Here is an 11,895-nt window from a genome sequence, read left to right as displayed (position 1 = left end):
CAGTTGGTGTTTGCATAGCAGGCATGCCCTAGCCCAGGTTCATCCGCAGCACCATATAAACCAAACTTGCAATGTCAGCATTGCTGGGGTGGAGGCAGGAGGATAAGAATTTTAAGATTCTCGGGTCTCATTGAACGCAGCGCCAGCTTTGGGGGAAATTGGTGCGGCGTCCTCGCCAGCACAGCCGGATCTACACGTGAGCAACCATGTCTAAGGGACCTGCAGTCGGTATTGATCTTGGCACCACCTACTCGTGTGTGGGCGTCTTACAGCATGGGAAGGTGGAGATTATTGCCAATGACCAGGGTAACCGAACCACACCAAGCTATGTGGCTTTTACTGACACAGAATGATTGATTGAGGATGCTGTGAAGAATCAGGTTGCAATGAACCCCACCAACACAGTTTTTGATGCCAAACGTCTGATCGGACGTAGGTTTGATGATGCCGTTGTACAGTCTGACATGAAGCACTGGCCCTTCATGGTGGTGAACGATGCAGGCAGGCCCAAGGTCCAAGTAGAGTACAAAGGAGAGACAAAAAGCTTCTACCCAGAGGAGGTGTCCTCTATGTTCTGACTAAGATGAAGGAGATTGCAGAAGCTTATCTGGGGAAGACGGTTACCAATGCTGTGGTCGCAGTGCCAGCCTACTTCAATGATTCTCAGCGGCAGGCAACAAAAGATGCTGGAACTATTGCTGGCCTCAATGTCCTTCTAATTATCAATGAGCCGACTGCTGCTGCTATTGCCTATGGGCTAGATAAGAAGGTTGGAGCTGAAAGGAATGTACTGATCTTTGACTTGGGAGGTGGTACTTTTGATGTGTCCATCTTCACAATTGAGGATGGAATTTTTGAGGTCAAATCAACAGCTGGAGACACCCACTTGGGTGGAGAAGACTTTGATAACAGGATGGTTAACCATTTCATTGCTGAGTTTAAATGAAAGCACAAGAAGGACATCAGTGAAAACAAGAGAGCTGTCAGGTGTCTGCGTACTGCCTGTGAACCGGCGAAGTGCACCCTCTCCTCCAGCACCCAGGCCAGTATTGAGATTGATTCTCTCTGTGAGGGAATCAACTTCTATACCTCCATTACCCGTGCTCGATTTGAAGAATTAAATGCTGACCTGTTCCAGGGCACTCTGGACCCTGTAGAAAAGGTTCTTCGAGATGCCAAACTAGACAAGTCTCAGATCCATGATGTTGTCCTAGTGGGTGATTCTACCAGAATTCCCAAGATTTAGAAGCTTCTGCAGGACTTCTTCAATGAAAAAGAGCTGAACAAGAGCATCAACCCTGATGAAGCTGTTGCTTATGGTGCAGCTGTCCAGGCAGCCATTCTATCTGGAGACAAGTCTGAGAATGTTCAGGATTTGCTGCTCTTGGATGTCACTCCTCTTTCCCTTGGTATTGAAGCTGCTGGTGGAGTCATGACTGTCCTCATCAGGCACAATACCACCATCCCTACCAAGTAGACTCAGACTTTCACCACCTACTCTGATAACCAGCCAGGTGTGCCCATTCAGGTGTATGAAGGTGAACGAGCCATGACCAAGGATAACAACCTGCTTGGAAAGTTTGAACTTACAGGCATCGCTCCAGCACCCCATGGTGTTCCCCATATTGAAGTCACTTTTGACATTGATGCCAATGGCATCCTCAATGTTTCTGCTGTAGATAAGAGCACAGACAAAAAGAACAAGATCACCATCACCAATGACAAGGGCCGCTTGAGCAAGGAGGATATTGAGCGCATGGTCCAGGAAGCTGAGAAATACAAAGCTGAAGATGAAAAGCAGAGAGATAAGGTTTCCTCCAAGAATTCTCTGGAGTCTTACGCTTTCAACATGAAAGCAACAGTTGAAGAAGAGAAACTTCAAGGAAAGATCAATGATGAGGACAAATAGAAGATCCTAGACAAGTGCAACGAGATCATCAGTTGGCTGGATAAGAACCAGACTGCAGAGAAGGAAGAATTTGAACACCAGCAGAAGGAACTGGAGAAAGTCTGATACCCTATCATTACCAAGCTGTACCAGACTGCTGGTGGGATGCCTAGAGGAATGCCTGGCGGCTTTCCTGATGGAGGAGCTCCTCCATCTGGTGGTGCTTCTTCGGGGCCCACCATTGAAGAGGTGGATTAAGTCAATCAAGTAGAGGGGTAGCATTGTTCCACAGGGAAACATTTGAAGGACCCAAATTTAGCAAGTTACATGGCAGTTTCAAATTCAAACTGCTACAATAAATTTACTGGGCATTCTCAATACTTGAACATGGAACATGTGCACAGAGAGTGAAGTAAGCATTGCACTTTATAAGCACTGCATCCTAAGTGGAAAATGCAATGTCTATAGAGATTTCTACAAGTGGAAAATGGAATGCCTAATAAAAATATTTAAATTAAATTTTAATTAAATATTTAATATTAAATATTTAAATTGGCAAAAAAAAAAAAGAATTTTAAGATTCTCCTGGGTTACAGAGTGAGTGGAAGGTCAGTCCAGGCAATGTGATGCTGCCTCAAAAAAACAAAGCAAAACAAAATTAAAAATACCATCAGTGCTTTAACGTTTTCTGTAATCCTTCTTGGAAATATTTATTGGAAATTACCTTCTTCTATAGTTTGGGTAAATTTTACCCAAGAACTCACCCGGGTTTGGTCCCCAAGTGATGGTGTTTTGGGGTAGTGGTGGTAGATATTTTAAAGTGTAGAGCCTAGTGGGAGGTTCTAGGTCACAGGGAGACAAATCATGGAAGAGGTGGCTTCTTCTGTTTTCGTACCTGGCCAGGAGTTAAGTGAGTTTTCCTCCATCATGTGTTTCCATCATGACAGATTGCCTTGCCACAGGACTGAAGCGATGGAGGTGTGGGACAAGAGCTAAAACTTAAAACTCTACGGCTAAAATAGGTCTTTCATCCTTAAAGTGTTTTATTTTGGCTATTTTGTGACAGTAATGGAGAGGTGACCAAGGAGCCATCAGATCCAGCTTGCAAGCTACACAGAAATCAGCCAGCTTGTTTGTGTTGTCAGTGCTTTGACCCACTTCTGACTCCGTTACTCACATCAGCCACGCATTCACCTTTTTTTCAAAGCTTGGTCCCAAACAAGCTCTTCAGGTACCCGAAGAGATTCTTTAAGAATGAGCATTTCACTTTTCACTGAGACCGTTCATGAGAACGAGGCCTCACCTTGCGGGCACGTCAAGATGACGATGGATGCGAATGGCCCTGAGCCAGAGGAACACCATGCATTTTGTGCTGTGCAAAGGGAAGTTATCTTTGGATCATGATTTTTAATTAATGGAAAAGCAAAGAGGTAATCAAGTAGGAAGATGTAAGTGAAAAGCCTTCAGTAAACTTCAGCTTCCCTCCGAGAGTCTTGTGGTATCTACTGCATGGAATATGTTACATTCCTATGACATGTGACTTCAAAGTACAAATGCTTTGTTAATGATGAACACCATTTTACATTGTATGTTTATTACAAATGCCTTGTTAATGATGAACACCATTTTACATTGTATTTTTCTCTATCATTAGCACAGCAATCCCCCAAACCAACTAGCCAAACAAACAACCCAAACAGCAACGAGTCCTTGAGTGACTTCGTCACATCCCTGACCACACTCGCAGCCGGCGTTCTTCTGCCAGTGGTCTGCCGCATATCCCTGCCTCCAGTAGATGCCCTCATACATTTCTGATTTACGGACTTTGGGTTTGACCTTGCTGATGTACTCTGAGATGGAGTCTTTGTAGAACACAGGGAAGACAAATGTAGTCATGTGCTCTAAAATATTTCAGCTAACAACAGACCACTTTCATAATGATGGGCCTAGGAGGTTAATTTGCCTAGAGTTGTCATAGTAATTTTAATGTATTTAAGTATACTCTATGATGTTCACCCAATGAGGACCAATGCAATTCATAAACTGTATCCTTGTTAAAGAACACAAGGAGATCTATTTCTAAGTCATAGATATAATTGAGGCCCATTGTTTCTATGGCAAAATAAAAAAAATAGGTATTGTTTCACAATAGAGCTATTTAAGGCAAACTTAAGTTTTAAAAGTCTGCAGAGAATTCCTAAGTGCCAGTCATCCAGAAAAGAATATTCAAAGAATTATATCTAGACTCTAGAACCAAGAAAAAGTGTTTGAAGAATTTCACAAACATCAACTTTGTGCATTAGGTTCACTAGGGAGAGTATTTGTGATGGATGCTGACTGGAGCCTTCCTAGTCATTAAAGAATGACCTTTAGATATCCAGACCCACCTCCCCCTCAGTGAAGACAGAGCTCTTCCTCCTTGGCTTTGGAGACAGAATCATTACAGGAAACGCTACACATTTCTTTTGACTCCCTCCACTCCCACTATCTTTTCTGGTTCACTGAGGAGAAGATGGGTGTGGACTAGAACTGCTTCTGTCTAAACTTTGAGCCATTTGTAGGTCCAAATGTGTCCCATGAGCCACTGCTATCAGCAAAGCTCGCACTGCACTGACCTTACCTTCTAGATTAGAATCAAATATCTCCCAGTCAGCTATGATGTCATAGCTTTGGGGAACAAGTGAAACTTGGGACTTTAAAATATTCAAGTTTTGTAGGTGACATTGAGACATGGGAACTGCTATGATTTTTCCTGATGCTGTATTTTCTTTCATAGCTAAGCTGTATATCTCCATCCTCTATAGAACTGGATCATTCCATATTGTCAATCAAGTAATGAAGACTTGGCTGTTGGCATACCGAAGGATTTAGAGAGAGCTTCTCCAATGTTTTTTCTGTAGAAATTTATACCCTAAGGCCCAATATCTTATTCTTGATGTATGTGACAGTTCTGTAGGTTGATTGAGGTTGAACATTGATAATTTTCATATAGTTTTCCTAAATGTCAAAAAACAATTCTCACATGTGCTTAAAGAAGAAAAACACTTATTTCAGCATTGTCTGAATATACTGAATATAATACTCCAACTCTCCATTCTAAGATAATGCATTGTTCTACCATGTTTAACATGTAATGGTGAGGATAAAAATAATCAGGGTAAGGATTATTAATTAGAGTAGGCAAAATATAATTGAAGAGGTAGTTGCTGTGTTGCTTCACAAAGATCCGTGGCAGCTGGAGAGATGGGTCAGTGGTTCAGAGTACTTGCTGTTTTACAAGGGCACTGGTTCAGTCCCAACAACCACATCAGTTCAGGCAGCTCAGAACCACCTGTGATTCCAGTTGCAGAGGATTTAGCTAACATCTTCTAGTCTCCATAGGAACCTCGCATGGTAAACACACCCACACGCATGCACACCCATGTGCACATACATGCACACAGACACACGCATATAAATACAAATAACTGAACAAATCTTTACTGCAAAAATGAATGAATGAATGAATGAACGAATGAATGAATAAAAAGATCCAGAGACTGGAGAAATGGCTCTTTGATAAGAGGATGCACTGCTCTTACAGAGGACTGGAGTTCAATTCCCTCAGCCCATTAAGATGGCTCACAATTGTCAAGAATTTCAGTTCCAGGGGCTCCATCAGCTCCGATCTCTTCAGACGCCTGCACTCACCTGCACATACCCACACATAGGCACGTACAGAGATACACACAATTAAAGGTAAAAATAAATCTAAAGCTATTAGGGATGTAATGCAGTTCGGGGATCCAACATTGGCTCACACTGCAGCTCAGGGGTCGAACACTGGTTGACATTGCAGCTCAGGGGTCGAGTACTGGTTCATATTGTGGTACGGGGGTAGAACGCTGGTTTATATTTACACAGTCCTGTTTATATTTATACAAACTCATTCTATAGTGCCAAAAAAATTCAAAGAAAATGTGGGAAAATGTAAAGAATTTTTAAATTTGCTACCATAGATATGAAAGTATATATAATACTGTCTTAGTCGGTATTCCACTGCTGTCATGACCATGACAACACATGTACAGAAAGCCTTTAACTAGGGCTGGCTTAGAGTTTCATAGACTTGGTCTTTTTAGTCTATTTCCATCATGGCAGAAGCATGAGAGCAGGCAAACAGACATGGTGCTGGAAAAGTAACCGAGATTCTACATCTGGATCTGCAGAGAGAAAGAGAGAGAGAGAGAGAGAGAGAGAGAGAGAGAGAGCACTAGTAGGCCTGTCTGGGGCTTTTGAAACCCTAAAGCCTGCCCTGCAGTGAGTGACACACTTCCTCCAAGACCACACCTCCTTATCCCTCCAAAGCAGTGCCACTCCCTGGTGATTAAGCATTCAAACATATGAGCCTATGGGGACCATTCCTATTTAAGTCACCACAAATACTATTATTTATCTTATGTGTATTTAAATTTAATGAAACATTAATTAGAAATCTCCTTTTGTGAAACATGGTGCTTTATTTTAGAATGCTACTCTGAAAGTTAACAGTGTGTGGCTCTTTACTTTCTCTTGCAAACAATCTACTTCCCGTGGAAGCAGGTGGACCCCTGGGGCTGGCTAAGAAGAGGCCACAAATGTAGAGATTCAGAATTAACAAGGAATTCGGTACTTTTAAAAATCATTTCAAGTCTCCATTTTGCATTTCCGTTTTCATTTCACGCAGGAAACAAATGCTTTCATGGATGCTGGATTGCAGGCCAGCATCCTCTGAACCAATTGTCGGAGTCTCTTGAGACCTGTGAAGAATGAACATCTCAGAGCAACGAGGACACAGCCGAGCTTGGATCTGCTGGAGAAAGTCGACCTTTAAGGCTATGTATTTTCCTCTTGACATTTAATTTTATATCAACAAGGGAAACTCTCTGGCAAATTTAACCCAAATGGGTATTTCTTGTAAATGCTGCATGACATCACTAAGTCTTAGGCCTCGTAGAAGGTAAGGTGTATGACTGCTATCTCTCAGTTTGGGGTGGACTTCTTGAAGCTCCTTTAGCCTGTAGGCCAGTGGCTATGTCAAATGGGGCTCCTCAGTATATCTGCTAGGTGTTTAGGGCAATGGACATCTGAAAGCCCAAGGCAACTGGCATGAATCTGATGGGGACTTATTGCTTTATATTATCGGTAAATCCAGATATGTGGTGGTGGCCTCTTCAGTGAGCTGTTTCAGAAGCTTGCAGGAATCAGGAATCCCAGTTCTCATCACAGGGTTTGGGCTGCAGAACTTGACGTGGTTGTCTACCTGGGCAAGCACTCATGGTAAGAAACTGTTTTTCTCAACACAGGAGATGGTGTCTACTAGGCTTTTCCTTGCTTTTTCTCAGTTCTAGTTTGATAAAATGGTCACAGGTTATTTTACACTAGCTGGGCTTAGTCTTAGATGTTGGTCTCATAGAGAATAGGGCTGGTGTAGGAGGCCCTTCTGCATTTGTGTTGATTTCATTGGTTGAATAAAGAAGCTGCCTTGGCCTTTTGATAGGGCCCCCCTTAGGTGGGTGGAATACACAGAACAGAATTCTGGGAGGAAGAAGGCAGGCAGAGAGCTGCCCACCATGAAGCTGTCAGGTCAGACATGCTGACTCTTTCCCGGTAAGCCATAGCCTCTTAGAGGCTAGAGCTAATGGGCAAGGCAGTATTTCAATGAATACAGTTTCTGTGTAATTATAGCCAGGTGGGATGCAGCCCACTGCTCCTCCTGACTACATAGGGCTATGTGGAAGATTAGCAGCAACTGCTCAACAAAAGAAAGGAAAGAGCAATGCATGCTGGGTAGACAACGACAGTGCTCACTATTGTGGCTGGGGGCAGAACATGTTCTACTGGTTATTGGTTTCATTATAACCTTACCACTTCCACGTGCTTCTTGCCAATAGCTGTACTACCTAAAATCTGGGGGCTGCTAGATACTTTATGTGATGGCTAATTTCTGTGTTACCTCGGCTAGTTATGGACATCTAAACATTATTCTGCTTGTCTTTCTGAGGTGGTTTTGGGATGAGGTTAGCCTTTAGATGGCTAGACTATGTAACCCAGATTGCTCTGGTTAATGTTGTTGGCCTTATTCAATAAGTCAAAAGCCTGAACAGATCGAAACAGTAATGTCCCTTATGCAAGAGGATATCCTCTCTACCTGATGGCTTTTGAACTAGGATATTATCGCTGCAGAGTCTGGTCTTGCTAGCCTCCATATTTGTGCAATCTATCTATGTATCTATGTATCATCTTTCTATCTACCCTTCCTTCCTCTTTGCTCTCCGTGTCTAGAGAACCTTCACTAATACAGTGCCCACGCCTTGCATTGCCCCCAATACCCAGAAAGAAAATCTGGGACCATCACTGCCTCCTATCTGCAGTGACTTCTTAAGGTCCTAGTTCAAGGGTAAAATCAAACACCGATAGGAGAGGGGGAAATCCTCTTACGAAAGGTCTTACTGCGTCCATCTACTTCCATCGTCCTAATGCTTCAAAAATATTTCACATCGTGTCTATTTTTAGAGATTCCTTTTCCCCCTCTGGGTCCATTCACTTATTAATTTGAGATTTTAGGATATTTTCAAATTTTTCCAGAGAGCATTTTCATTTTGGCAAAATCTGTGTTCTCTTTTTTTCTTATTGTGGGTCAGATGAAAGACTTGCCACAGTCTTAACTATTCATTTGCTTTGGGAATGTGCTTGTGGGGGTGGGGAAGGTAGGTGTTCCTAAGAGGGTGCTTAATAAGTGGGACAGTGGCTTAGGGAAGAGGAGTGGTAACCCACTGCCTGTTTTGAGAATTTGGAAGCAATGGGTCAATGGATGGGAGGAGATCTTAATTGTGGCTCCTGTTGAGCATGCATCCCCACAAAAACCCAGCATCTGATGGCCTTTTTGTCGGCAGGGGTGAGTCTCTGTCATTGGAGTTTCCCCCAGGAGAAGAGTTAGTGTTCTCCACATGAAATTTGTTCTTTAACAAAACAAGCCCCTCCAATAGCAATTACACAAGCCATCTCCCCAAGTCAGCAGCTAGGAAAGATGTTTTCTGAACTGACTTAAACAAGACAGGATAAGTGATATTATTTCCTACGGTTTCATCAAGGGTTCTTATAAGATCTAATTTAACTGAAAAAAGACAACCAAGTTTGATGCAACCCTCCCCCTGCACCCAAAATATCATTTCTTTCCCTCCATTACTGAATTAAGGCTAAGAAAACAAAACTCTAGTGAAATGTTCTTTTGTAGTTTTTTTTTGAAACATGGTTTCTCTGTGTAATATCCCTGGCTGTCTTGGAACTCGCTCTGTAGACAAGGCTGGACTCGAACTTGCAGATATCCACCTGCCTCTGCCTCCCGAGAGCTGAGACTAAAGGTGTGTGCCACCACTGCCTAGTGAAGTGTTCTTACAGCAAAAGAACTCTTATGTCCCACTTTTGTCTAGCTGGGTCCAGTGGGAGATGCTAGTCAAGACGGACCAGACTTGGGCTCTCAACAGCTCTTTCAGATTATGCCCCTGCTGCCTCCTACTGTGGCAAGCTTGTCAGAGAAATGATTTCTTTGGAAGCCAGGCCTCTGATTAGATAAAACAGGGATAGTAGTAATATCACTCTTGTTGGGTTCCTACGAAACAGGGCACATAATGTCTATGGCATCAAATGTGTTCCACTGAAGTTAGGTGAAAATGGGCCACACCTCTATTATGACTACGACATCAGTTTTATTGAAGGAGCCCATCATTAAATAACTAATCACTGCTGTTTGCATGCTCTGTCTCAAGGAAGCGAAACTAGGAGTGTAACACTTAACTCAAGTTCAGGTTCAAGAAGTCACGTTTACAGGTGGTTGCCTGGAAGACACGGAAAATCTGCTTTTGTTAGTGATAATAAAATAATAATAATAATAATAGCCTCTATTTGAAACATAACTCAGACCAGACAACCTACAAGTGCCAAGCAAGTGGAGTTAGGTGCTGTCTTGAGTATTCACAAAGAAGGCAGGAGGTTAAGCCTGACTCAGCCTAGGCAGAGCAGTCTGCTCACAAAAGTAAGTAAAGGAATTTATGCTATTCTAACTTCTCAACGGGCAAGCACACCCGAGAAAGAGCAGATGTATATCTAAGAAGCTAGTCTGATATGAGGGTGTTTGAAAGTCAGGTAAGGAGGATCCGGGGTATAACTCGGTTGGTAGAGTGTTTGCCTAGCCCTGACACCATGTAGACTGAGTGAGGTGGCACAGGCCTACAACCTCAGCGTTGAGAAGACGAAGACAGGAGGATTATCCCCTACTACAGGGTGAGTTTGAGGCCAGCCTTGGCTTTATGAAACCCTGTATAATAATAATAAATGGAAGACACCAAGAAGATGACTAAAGGCATAGACTTAAAGAGGGAAGGTACCCACTCCAGTGGGACAAGGAAGAGGGCAGAACAGGACCTTAGTGGCATAAAGTAGCCTCGACAAATAGCTTTGGTCTAGTCCGGAGCAGTGGATAAACTAATAAAGAAACAGGTAATTCCCTCCCCAGTAGGAAGTGTGCCCTAGATCATACGCCATCACTCCCCAGGACAGACACTCACCCCAGCTGGAGATCTGGGAACTTTGAAATGCCAAGTTTTCTAAAAGGGTTGCTTTATTTTCTCCTAGAAGAGATGGTTTCTATTTTTTTTTTTTTCACTCAGTAAAACAGAACTCATTTCAAAGTGATGGTCTTTTGTTTCTCTCTCTTAGGGAGTTCTCTCTCCCTTCATCTCAATGAAGTACAGAATTTTGGGATCCACAATTTGTTCTACAGGCTGTCACTGTCACGATATTGGCTCCCGCTACCTTTGATCACATTGGATCAAGGAGTTACTCTTCCAACCCAAAGCAATCTCCTCCCTCAGGGAAAGCGGGTCCTGACCGACAGCTGAGGATTTGCCACCAGGCTGGATGCCAGACTCGGGAGAAAGAACGTAGCTGAGTTTTGTTAATTGAATGATTTCAAACTCATTAGAAATGTTTTGGGTTCTACAAAAGCCAAATATGTTTGGCCTCAAGTGCTTTTTCTCCTTGGCCTTTAAACTCTGGTGCAGTTCAGGGGAAATTTAATCTGCATGTTTGGGATTCATTTACACTTAACTCACCCCTGTGTGGTTTCTCGGAGAGCTACAAATCTTTGGGGCCTATTTTTTCCTCAGTACTGAGAAGGTGAATTGTGCCCAGAGTAAATGAACTCAAATCCCTAGAGATCCGGGGTCAGCGAAAAGCTCAGAAGCTACCAAGTTAAGGCTGGTTCCTCACTAACCAGGAATGTGTCTTCCTGCTATTCCCGTGGGTCTCATGCAAGCCTCCTCCTAGCATGCTGAACATCTTGGGATGATGTTGGCTTTGCACCCTTGCGTATCTCCCTCTCACAGCTGTTCGAGCCCCTCCAGAAATAAGAGACCCTTTCTCTCAAAACACAGACCTCGCTGCTCTTTTCAGTCCAGAAAGAAAATTCTTTTCTTTCTTGTCTTCTCTGCCAAAGGCAGAAATCCTTGATCCCAAACTCAACTTTTTCCTCATCTTGAAATGTTTAATTTTACTCTAGAAGACAGCCAAAAATCCAGCTTCCTGCCTCCCTGGCCCTTCCTAATACACTTCGAACACAGAGTTTATACCCCAAACATAGAATTTACACCCTGAACATAGAATTTTGTCAGCATTCTTGTGGTTGTCTTCTGAAATTTGTCCCTTGGAACTGTGATTGTGTACTGGATGCCGCCCAACCCTCCCACTGTCTTGACCAAAGGCCGTGTGGTCCTGCTTTGCCGCAGATGGAGAAGGCTGATGTCTCAGTTACCCTCTGTGTGACTGGATTTGGAATCTCTTAGGAGACACACCTCTGGGCGTGTGTGTCGCTGAGGGTGCTTACAGGGAGGTTTGACTGAGCAGGGAAGACTGTCATCAAGCGCCATGCCACGGGCTTGACAAATGAATAGATGGACACCATGTGCTAGCTGGCTGCCTCATGCCTCAGC

At 43.3% G+C, this 11,895-nt stretch overlaps 1 pseudogene; it reads left to right on the top strand.

The window, feature by feature from the left end:
* Positions 1 to 206: 206 nt before the first annotated feature.
* Positions 207 to 2,146, top strand: LOC121435081 (annotated as a pseudogene).
* Positions 2,147 to 11,895: the final 9,749 nt, after the last annotated feature.

This window comes from Microtus oregoni, unplaced genomic scaffold (assembly GCF_018167655.1).
Source record: "Microtus oregoni isolate MIOR12 unplaced genomic scaffold, Mior012 000045F_ref0000178, whole genome shotgun sequence".
Taxonomy (NCBI): Eukaryota; Metazoa; Chordata; class Mammalia; order Rodentia; family Cricetidae; genus Microtus; species Microtus oregoni.
Note: the sequence above shows the minus strand (reverse complement) of the source record. Positions and strands in the feature narration are given on the sequence as shown.